The sequence below is a fragment of the Castanea sativa genome, chromosome 10 (genome assembly GCF_040712315.1).
Source record: "Castanea sativa cultivar Marrone di Chiusa Pesio chromosome 10, ASM4071231v1".
In the NCBI taxonomy this organism is placed as follows: domain Eukaryota; kingdom Viridiplantae; phylum Streptophyta; class Magnoliopsida; order Fagales; family Fagaceae; genus Castanea; species Castanea sativa.
Genome location: NC_134022.1, coordinates 14,617,545 through 14,629,331, shown reverse-complemented (window position 1 = coordinate 14,629,331; position 11,787 = coordinate 14,617,545). Strand labels below are relative to the sequence as shown.

At 32.3% G+C, this 11,787-nt stretch overlaps 1 pseudogene; it reads left to right on the top strand.

The window, feature by feature from the left end:
• Positions 1-3,527: 3,527 nt before the first annotated feature.
• LOC142612088 (11S globulin subunit beta-like) lies at positions 3,528-11,374 on the top strand (annotated as a pseudogene).
• The last annotated feature ends 413 nt before the right edge of the window (positions 11,375-11,787 follow it).

The following is an 11,787-nucleotide window of genomic DNA, read 5'->3' as shown; positions in this document are numbered from 1 at the left end:
GGGTTTGGTGACTTTATCAGCAGTAGTGGTGGTCATGTTCTGGAATTTTTATGGGTTTTTGAGCTGAAGTTCATGTTATGAAGAAATATTTTTGATCGGCGGGTGGTGATAGCTTGATTGTGTTGGTCATTGGTGGTGGGATATGGGTTTGATTGTGTTGATCTGGGTTTGTTGTGATTCGTTTCTCGATCTGGGTTTAAGCTGGGTTGGTTTGTGCAACTAGGTTTATGGGTTTGATTTGTTGAGAATTCGGTGTTGATTGTGTTAGAATTTGGGGAAGAACATGAAGAATTTGATGATCTTGATTTGTGGTAGACCTGATGGTGTTGGGTTTGATGATCTTTGAGGTGTTGATTTGGGTTTCTTCTTGTTTTCATTTATGTCCTAGTGATATGAATTTGTGTTCTTAGGTTGCTGGGTTTATGTTTTTGTGATGGGTTTGAGTTCTTGGTTGCTGGGTTTGATTTTGGAAGAATATGAAGAACAAGTTGTAAAATGAAGAACAATCTGAAGTACATAAAGAACAATCTTAATTCATGTGAATTTTAGTTTTTAATTTTATTATTTAGTTATAATTAATTAATTAATTTTTTAAATTTATATGCTGACGTGTCATGAGTGATGTGGCATTTTTTTTAATATTTTAATTCCTCTAACAGCTACCTCAGCTATTTCCGTCGGTTTACTGACAGAGAGGACGAAAATAACACGCGTTAATTGGTTTAGGGACTAAAAGTGGTAAAATTAAAATATAGGGACCAATATGGAAAAAGTCAAAATGTAGGGACTAAAAGTGCATTTACGTCCAAAAACAATGGTTTGCGATCCGGATTCAGTGATCACATCCGACAAAACCAACGTTCCTACTCATTTTTCAAGTCTTAATTCAGTCTTCCCGTGTAAATTAATGGTGATATATAGTCAAGGAAAATATAAAATCACTAAAAAAAGGAAATGTACAATCTAACCTCAATAGTCTCACCACTCTATTTTCTCTTCTTCTTCCAAAACTTCTCTGTCTCTCTCTCTCTCTCATTTTTTGAGTGGTATATTAGGATTCCCCAAATTGAAGATAATATTCAATCTTACCAATGCGCCACACATTGTAAGGATTGTCAATGAGTACTTCTCTAACCCATCAAAACTTATCTTCAATACAATCTTACCATATATTAAGGTTAATGAAGTCTTGATCAAAAATCTGGCTTATACTTAGAAGATTTACTCTCAAACCTTCTACATATAATACATTAGCAATGTTAGGCAGTCCCAGCAAGGAGATAATGTCTTTCCCTTTTATCTGTGATTTTCTCCCATCACCGAAAGTACATAGTTTTTCTTTGGTTCAAATGTTTCAAAGAGAGAGCAATCTCCAATAATATGTCTTGAACAACCACTGTCAAGATACCACAAGCAAGTGTCCATCACTTAAAGGGTAGTGTGCATCATGAAACATACTTCATATTTATTTGCCAGATCAAAAGGTATAGTCTTTTCCCTGTAGTTTTTCTTGGATAATCTTAACCAAGCCTTCATCTTTCTTTTAACGTTAGCCATGCGAATGCTCTTTTTGAGATAGTCTAGTCTTCTATGAAGTTTACATTTTTTAATAATCAACTGTTTTGTTACTTGAACTGATCTTAATAATTCATCCACACACAAATCTTTTTCAACCCGTAAGATTATCAGGTTCACAAAAATGTTAGAATTACATGTCTTAAGAAATTGAGAAATATCAAGGTTAGTATAAGAAGAGAGAATAGTATAAAAAGATTTGTTCATGAAATTTATGTCCATGACAGTAGAGGTTAATGGATCACACAGCAAAGATTAAAAACTAATTAGAGTGTGTCTACTCTGATACCACTTGTTGAGTTATAAGTTGACCTTGGTTAATTAATTCAATTACCCAAGTTGATTAATTAGATCAAGTTACATGCAAATAGTGGAGGCACAAACAAATCACCGAATAAACTAATATACAACGAAAATTAAATGACACGGTGATTTGTTGACGAATAGGGAAAATCTCTCGCAAGGAAAAAACCCCACTGGGTGATTTTTAGGTCACCACTCCTAAGAATCCACTAATCAAGAACAAGCGATTATAAGTATAAGGAATCTTACCACTACCCTAGACTATCCCAAATACTAAGACACATTTGGTAAACTGTAACAGTAATTACATAGGAATAAAAAAAGATATTATTACAAATCAAAAAAAAAAAAAAAAAAGATATTACAATGAATACAAAATGCAGTAACGTAATACTTATTACTATTCATTTGTTTGGTGACAACACAATAATAGAACCCTGAAGACAAGAATGAAAGTATTGTAAAACAAACTTAAGATATATTTTAGGAAATATCCTACTCATATAATTATATTTCCTAAAAGATAATATTTTTAAAATTTAAAAGAGAGATTAGTTATTTTTTATAATTTTCTATTTTCATAATTGTTATGTGTATATGGAAAATTTGTTTATTTAGAAATATATTAATTGTAGAAATTAATACACCTACTATGGAATAGCTATTACATCCCTTTTAGAGATGAATAGCTATTCATCATGTTAAAGAATTTCTATTCATAAGGAATAATTATTCCTTATAATAAAAACATAACCAAACGACTAAATAACTAAACCATAGGAATAATTATTGCATTATAGTATCTATTATAGTCTACCAAACATACCCTAACTTACAGGGATGACAATTTTTATCCATATCTATGAACCCACCCATTATCCACCTAATTTGGATAAGTCTTAACCCAACCCATTTGAATATTTGGGTTAAATGGATAAAGACCCATTAGGTTATTTAATTATATGGGTCTTATGGATAAACACACTAATACCCACTAAAACACATCTAAATTTAAATAAAAAACATAAAATCTAAAAAATTACAGCTGTAAGTTTGCTATAACCCACATCAGTCTGTATATAATTGTATAAATTTATAAGTTTGCTATAATAACTGTGTAAATTTATACTAACACTATTCATTTCGCTTTTAATTATATATTCTTTTTTTCTTATATATATCTCAAAAATAAAGAAAGAGAGTAAATGGTAATTGTTATGTGTGACGAAAGAAAAACAATTTTAAATAATTTTTAAAAAAGTAATATTTTAATAAAATATAGTATAAACTAGGCAAAAAAACAAAACTATCACTCTAACTTTCAGCCTTTTTCATTTTAGTCCTCTAACTTTCAATTTTTGTCAATTCGGTATTGTGTTAACCATCTGTTAACTGTCTCCATTAAATGAGCAAAATGATGTTGTTTTGGCACATGTTTTCTTTTTCTTTTTCTTTTTCTTTTTTTTAATTTTCGTAATTAAAAGAAATTAAAAAAACTGTTATTAAAAATAAAAATAAAAACCATTTAGGGGAACGATGTCGTTCCCCTTACCTGAAATCAAAACGACTTCTTCATACACATCGAGAGAGAGAGAGAGAGAGAGAGAGAGAGAGAGAGAGGCTTCAGAGATCTCAGCTTGTTATCGGAAATGGTTACTTTCAGGTTCCACCAGTACCAAGTTGTTGGGCGTGCTTTGCCCACTGAATCCGATGAGCACCCTAAGATTTACAGCATGAAGCTCTGGGCCACGAACGATATTCACGCCAAGTCCAAGTTCTGGTATTTTTTGAGGAAGCTAAAGAAGTTCAAGAAGAGCAATGGGCAAATGCTTGCTATTAATGAGATCTTTAAGAAGAACCCAACCAAGAAAAGTGAATAGAGATAAGACTCTTGCCATTTTCCCAATTAAAAAAAGCTTCTAGTGTAGTGTTTGTATGGATGAGACACTGAGGTGTAATGATTTGAGGTGTATATATGTATAGAGGAAATGGTTGGATATCAGTTTGTTAGAGGAGAAGCGGTTGTGGATGATTAGGCAGGAATTGTGAAGGTGTTGTACATCAAACCTTGTAAGCAAGATACTGATAGAGATTTCACAGGCCATTGATTGACGTAGAGGCTAAGATTTCTAAACCAAGAAGAAGATTCCAGGACTCGATCTCTCTCAAACTTGGCCTAAATGTTTTATATATATATATATAATAAGAGTTTTTTTAATTTATTTTAATTACGAAAAAAAAAAAGAGCCAAAATGATGTTGTTTTGCTCATTTAACGAAGACAGCTAACAAATGGGTAACAAAATATTGAATTGACAATAATTGAAAGTTAGATGACTAAAATAACAAAACTAAAAGTTAGAGAAGTAAAATGAAAAAAACTGAAAGTTAAAGGGTCAATTTTGAATTTTTGCCTATAAAATACTATATAATCTGAAATGGGTATTTTAAAAAGTATATAATATTAAAATATATTTTTTTATGCTAAAATAGAAAATAAAAAAAATTGAACGAGCTTATATAAATGTCAGATGCACAAGTAGTGTATAATATTCCTATTAATCCATTATTTTATGCTTATACGTGGCACATGTGATGAAGTAGGTTCTGTATTTAGATGGAATTTCATTCCGTTGGAACTTGGAATTCTGTCCTGACATTAGCATAGCATTCAAATCTCTACTAACACAACCAAACATGAAGATAAAGGTTCAACTGTTAGTTACAGTTGAACATTTACTTCAATCCCCAATTGGACTTGTTCTTGTAGAAGACTTCTTCCTTTTCATGGTTCTTAATACGTGACTAAGTCCAAGAAATTGATAGATTGTTGTTGGCTAAAAAGTTCTCCACTTCAAAGCACTTTAAAGATCTGGAAGCACTTGGTTACAAAACCGTAAGGCACACAAACGTAGTAGCTTCTTACAAAATGTGTATGAGTTTTCTAATTGAATCTCTGTGTCTTTGATGACTTTAAAATAAACCTTTTTATATGGTCTAGGTTTGTAGAGAGAGAAAACCTAATCATCATGGGCTGAGATTTCCAAAATCATAAGTCTCGATAGATTGAGCTTATGTCGAGCTTCACCATTAATTCTTGACAAATGTTAGTATCGAGCCTAGTGTCGAGAATTACTTAAACTACTTTTCTTCACTTGTTTCTTCAATTAATCTTTATGTCTTTAATGATATCCCTTAGAATGTAGATTTCACATACTTCTTGATACATCAAACCCAACTTAAATCTACCCAATTACAAGTAAAGTACGTTTTGTCAAATGATAAGCTAATGCATAAAAAATATGATCCTAACATAATAGATGGGTTCTTTGTTGGGTATACAATTTGTAGAATAAAATTTGAATGGAATTTACTTTTTATTTTTCCTTGGTTTGTGATTTTTGGATTTTATAAGTATCTTTTAGTGCATAGTGTGAAATTTTGGATTGTGATAAATTAATCTGTTAAATTAAAATTTGGGGTATTTAGTTTAATAGTAGAAAGCCCAAGTTTGTGTTGGTACTGTGTTAAGTTACAACTTACTGCCATCTTGGGCTAGGTGGACTCAAATTATATCATGGTAATTTTGGTCAGTCTTTTGATGGAAGATTGCTTGTTTTTATTTTATTTTAGGTAAAAATAAAACACCTTGCATTTTGGGGTCATAGCTAATTCGGTCCTTAAATTTTGGTAGTAGTCAATTTGGTCTATACTGTTAACTCACTAATGAAAAATGCCAATCAATCAATATATATACATATATAAAAGCAGAGATCTCATGTAGGAGTACATGAGGTCCTGCCATGTGGCACTCTAAGCTTGCAGGTAGCTTTAAAATGGGCTGACATTTAAAAAGCCTCAAGCCCAATTATTGAATTATAACCTAACTACCATGTTACAGCTCTTTCAAATCTTTTCACTCATCTTAAAAGCTGAAACGTTCTACAATCTCTCTCTCTCTCTCTCTCTCTCTCTCTCTCTTGACTGCTACCTGTTTCTCTCTTTTAACTCTTCAATTCCCCTTCAATTTAACGCATACTTTTCTCTCTCTCTCTCTCTCTCTCTCTCTCTCTCTCTCTCAGTTCATTTTTTAGTTCAAGTATTTAGTTTCTAGTCTGCAATGTTTATAGGAACACAGATTTGGGAAAATCAAAGCTTCAACTTTACCGGTTGTGGTACAAAATACTAAACCGAAGGAGGAACAGCCACCATGGAATGAATATCAAAACCTTCATTTGTATCTAAAAGGTACAAAATACTAACTCTGTTTTGTTCATTTTTTTGTTGTTGTTTATTAATGGGTTTTTGCTTAATAAAGTGGGTTGTTTGTGTTGTTTTGATATCTTTATTGATTGAGATATTTTCTATCCCACACCATTTTTATAATTTATAACTTGGTCTTTAGGTTAGTAGTTTAAATATGTTACATGGGGATGTGATTAAGGGAAATTGTCAAATTTGATACTGTATGGATCCTAAGGCTAAGACTGGGTTGATTCAATAATTTGCTTTTGTTGGGCATGTAGAAAGATTTGTGAGGAAGAAGCTTAACTAAAGAATTGAGCTCTTTCATGTCACATGCAATCATAGCGTAGACCCATGTATCTATGTGAATTGGATCAAAGTGCCAGTGGAGGTGAAACTTTTGTAGTGGATTTGAATTGCAAAGAGCCTAAGAGTAGGTATATATTTTATTTTGAATCCATAATGTTTGATAAAATGCTTGAAAGAAATTGATTAATTATATATCTATCTTGATGAATTTATAATTTATTTTCGTTTGTTCAGTATTTTGTTTGGGACTAGAAACAATTAAATTTGGGAAAAGTTGATTGAAAGCACTTACAATTATAGATACATATAGCTTGCGTTCATTGGGTTTTCTTTATTGTTACTCATGCCAATGTTGGTTGTATGATGTATCGGCCTCTAATTGACACAGGTGGAAATAAATTAACTTACCTTTGGATAAGAAAGCAGTTCTTTTTTTTAAAGGTGAATACTTTTTTTTTAACTGTTGAGAGTTAAGGATAATGTAAAGCGAATTTTTAAAACGATTACCATAATCTGCACATATTATATATGTCTTGCTTATTGCAGACTTTTACCATGTAGATGGAAGCAAATTATCTTAAGTCTATGAAATGAGATGTGCTTAGGGTTAACAATTATATTCAAGTTTCTTTAGAAGCCTCTAAAGTGACACCCCATATTATCCAGTAATATTTATTTTAAGCAGAAAATAACTTCCTAGATGGAAATATTTAAGAGTTATGTCCTTCAACCTAAGAATACATGTGACAAATATAAAGTGTGTGCATTAATACTAAGGATGACAAAAACTAAGAGCGATATGGATATGATGATTGTATTTCACTTTGAAGAAAAAGACAATATATTGCAATAATTGTTATATTTAGTTTCACTAATGATTGTTATTAATGATTTCTTTTTCAGGCATAGTGGCTATAAAACTGTATTATCAAAACTTTTGGTTTGGTATTGCTTTACAAGTGCAATCTGTGTAGGATAGTCAAGCTCCTTTGTTTGACTTGCTCTTCCTTTACGTTTAAAAAGGTACTACTGATGCTGTAATACTATATGCCTCTTTTATGCAGCTTAGGTCGTATATAAGGTTTGTTGCAAGAGGATATATTAGTTCCTAAAGCTAGCAAAAATGCTTTTGGCTTTCAGTAAATTTTTGTTGTATCTATAGCAATTCAATATCTTAAATTTTGCCTTTAAAAACCAGGCTTTTCCAAGTGGCACATAGAATTGAAAGACTTTCTACGTTCTTTTAGCCAGTAAGACTTTCTTATTAAGTGCCACATTAGTTTACTCTCTTCAACCTATATTTTAGCATGCTTGAACTGCTACACAATCTCTTCTAACCTCTTGACATTTGCTATTTCTGTCTCCACTTTTTCCCATACATTTGATCATTTTGCTATGAATTCATTTGGCCTTAACTATAGGGTTTGTCTTGGGTGATAACATTTAGGTTCTATTAAACCATTTATTTTGTTTATTTTTCCATAAGGATTATGTCAGTAAGAACAAATGACTATATTTGCCAGGTGTTTAGTTTTCCAATAAGTATTTTATTTTTTAATTCTCATTTGATCTGTCTTCTTTTGTTTCTATACAAATAAATCTCCTGTGGTGGAGCTAAATGCTCTAAAACATTGAAAGAGAATCACAAGTAGCATAAGCAGTCAGTTCTTCCAAAGTTCAACACATTTTTTCTTTCGTTTTACTTTGTGACAAATAGTGATATCTTTATTTAACTTCAATTGAACACTGGTGCTTCTTTTTTTGTTTTATTGGAGTTGTTTGCAATTTGTGGAGCCAAGGATAAATGTTATGTTAATCGAAAATTGTATCGATGCAGCATGTAACTACAATTTTTTTGGTTCAATGACAATTAGTGCTACCCCTATATAACTTCAAGTGAGTTGATGCTTCCTTTTTTTTTATTGAAGTCATCTACAATTTCTGAAGCCAAGGATAGATGTAACGTTTTTGGAAAATTGTATTGATGCAACATGTAACTAATTAGTGAATGCCATTAGTAGATTGAGTGATTCTAATTTACTTATCCCAAAAAAAAAATCTAATTGAAAATTTATCTACAATTATATTTTTGAATGGATAAAAATGTCTTCTTTCATGTTATTACTTTCAAATAAGTTTAACATTTTACTTAACTTTCTTATATAGCATCTTACAACATTATTTACGCATCGCGCGGGTACTCTACTAGTGTAGCTAATGAATTACACAATTAACATATTAAAACTTACATGCTAATAAAATAATAATAAAATATTTTAATTTCTATTTAAAAATGTCACATCAACCTCATAAAAATCCATGTCAAGAAAAAAATTTTAATTTTAAAGAAAAATAGGAATGAATTAAAAAAAAATCAACTTAGCAATTTCCTTTTTCTTTCAATTTCTTGGATGCCAAACACATCTAAAACCACCATGGATGTGTTTGCTCAGATCAAACTTCTCTCAACAAGTGCCCCACTCACCACTGTTCGACCAAAATTTTTTCTGCTCAAATCTGCAAAATTTTCAGATCTGCAATTTTTTCAAATGTCCCAAACTCAAAGCACAAAAGTAATGAACAGCCACCTGATTCTCTCATACGTAATGGCTCGACCACCTTCTCTCAGAGCCAAGTCCAAACCCAGAACCTCGACCTCTGAAATCGACATTGAACAATCAGCCACATTGTCGCCAAAACCACTAATCATCTGATCTATCTTCATCTTCGGCCTAATCCCAAGCCCAAATCAAAGACCACATGCCTCATTTAGCTATCGTGATCTTGATATTGGTACCAAATCCAATGGTATCCATGAGGAAGCAAGAGTTTATGGAATTAAGCACATCAAGAGTAACTTGAACAAGTTGGTTGCTGTGAAGATTCTGACAATTTAGTATCCCAACCCTTCCATCTGGCAAGTTGTAGTGGTTCATCATCGCTTAACTATGAATTTGTTCCATTTCTTATTTCAGATTTTATGTGAGTTAATAGTAGGAACTAAATTAACTACAAGTTAAAAATAACAAGAATCAAAAAGACTGAAAGTTGAAAATAACCATGACTAAATTAACTTTAACCTTAAAATGTTTGGACCAAAATGGTGTTGTACCATGCAATATGTGTAATACCATGCAATATGTTAATTTACTTATTGATATTTTTTTCTCATAGCAAATGGTGTAGCCGGAATTGTGCTTCCTGAATCAGAAGAGAAGGTCCTCGCAATTAAGAAGGGTGATGCTATTGCCCTTCCTTTTGGCGCGGTTACATGGTGATACAATGAAGAGGACAGAGTTAATAGTTCTTTTCTTGGGAAATACTTCGAAAGCTCACAAAGCTGGTGAGTTTACTGATTTTTTCCTGACAGGTTCCAATGGGATCTTCACTGGGTTCTCTACCAAGTTTGAGCCGAGCGTGGGACTTGGATGAGAATGCTGTGAAAACCCTTGTCGGAAAGCAACCAGGCAATTGAATCGTCAAGCTTGATGGGAACTTTAAAATGCCTGAGCCAAAGAAGGAACATCGATTGGGTATGGCATTGAATTGTGAGGAGGCTCCATTAGACGTGAACGTTAATAAAGGTGGAAGGGTTGTGGTCTTGAACATCCTTCCTTTGGTTGGTGAAGTTGGGCTTGGGGCTGACCTTGATAGATTGGATGGAAGTGCCATGTGCTCTCCTGGATATTCTTTTGTCTCGGCATTGCAGGTGACTTATATTGTTAGGGGTAGTGACCGTGTTCAGGTTGTCGATTTTGATGGCCGTAGGGTCTTGGAAAAAACTCTTAAGGCGGGTGATTTGTTCATTGTGCCAAGGTTTTTTGTTGTTTCAGAGGTTGCCTCTACTGAGGGTATGGATGTTGGAGATACTATACAGAGTAATAATGAAAGAACAAAGTTAACACAAAAAACAAATAAAAAATAGATAACTTGGAAGTATAATATCGTTTTCCTTAAACAATATTTGCCCCTCACACTACTGTTGCTAAAGGGTTACCGCATATTTATCCTTAGGATACAACCAATATGTTAAGTTTTACAGATAGCAATTCTAAAAAATGACCACAGGATTTCTTGTGTTTCTCTCTAACTTACTATTTTGTGGAATTAGTTATTTTTCAAGTGAAATAAGCCTTTATATATACCCATAGGGTTATATTTCATCAAAAGGCACGTATGGAGAGTTAAAATGTTTTATAAAACTGTTCACAAGGCTTGAAAACCTCTTCAAACACACTGAACAGTCACCAGAAATTCTTCAGAAAAATCCTGATTTTCAACTTTCGATCAATCAAAATTTACTTTCAATCAATCAAGTGCTCTTTTTGATTGGTTGAACAGGAATCAATCAGCGATCAAGTCATCCGGAAACTTTAAGATTTTTTCTTTACCATTTCGATCGATCGAGCCAAAGCTTGGACCGATCGAAAATGCTTAACTTCGAATTTTCACTTTGAAAATTCCAAAACTTGAATTTTCACTTTAACAACTTTATGAAACAATATTTTCCAAACTCAAACATCTTCATTATTACAACCTATTCTTGTATATACCTATATATACAACAATGGAGTGGTTCTCTATCACCAGCACCCCCAAGTAAAACTTTTTCCACACTCTTAGGCACATTTTCACATTTGTGTTAAGCTACTGCTTGTTTTTAAGTCCTTGGGCGTTCTGGTTATTTAATATTCTAGTGTGGGAGACAATTGACTGTTCATAAAGAACTCAGCAGGATAGGCAATTTAATATTAAATTGTGTGTGATTGTTTCTAGTGAAGTTTTTATGACTCATATGACTTTGTTTTTTCTGTGGCAGTCCAATATTCACTTATTTAGCTGGAAGGACTTCTGTTTGGAAGGCTCTATCTCCTTCAGTGCTCCAGGCTTCATTAGATGTGGATGCTGATACAGAGAAGCTTTTCCAGGACACATACGTGTAAAAAATAAGACAAAGATGGCATGCTAATAATCAATTGTTCATACAAAAGAAATGGTGAAACTCTAACTAGGGAGACTCGGACAATTATCATGACAGCATGCCTAAAAAATTGTACATTTTTTGAGCTAGTGACAAAAGAAAATTGAAGTGAAAAGACGACCAAAAAAATAATATAATCAGCTTAATAATTTGGTCATTTCAAATTGGCAATAGCAAGCTCTTCATATATATATATATATATATATATATATATATATATATATATATATATATATATAATGTTTTTTAAACATATTTTGGTGACAATAATTTGGGGACATATAACAAAACAGAAACAGCAAAAGATGTCATTTCATCGAAGCTTGACAAATGATGGTAGAAACGGCTAGCGGATATTTCAAGTTTTCATTTCTT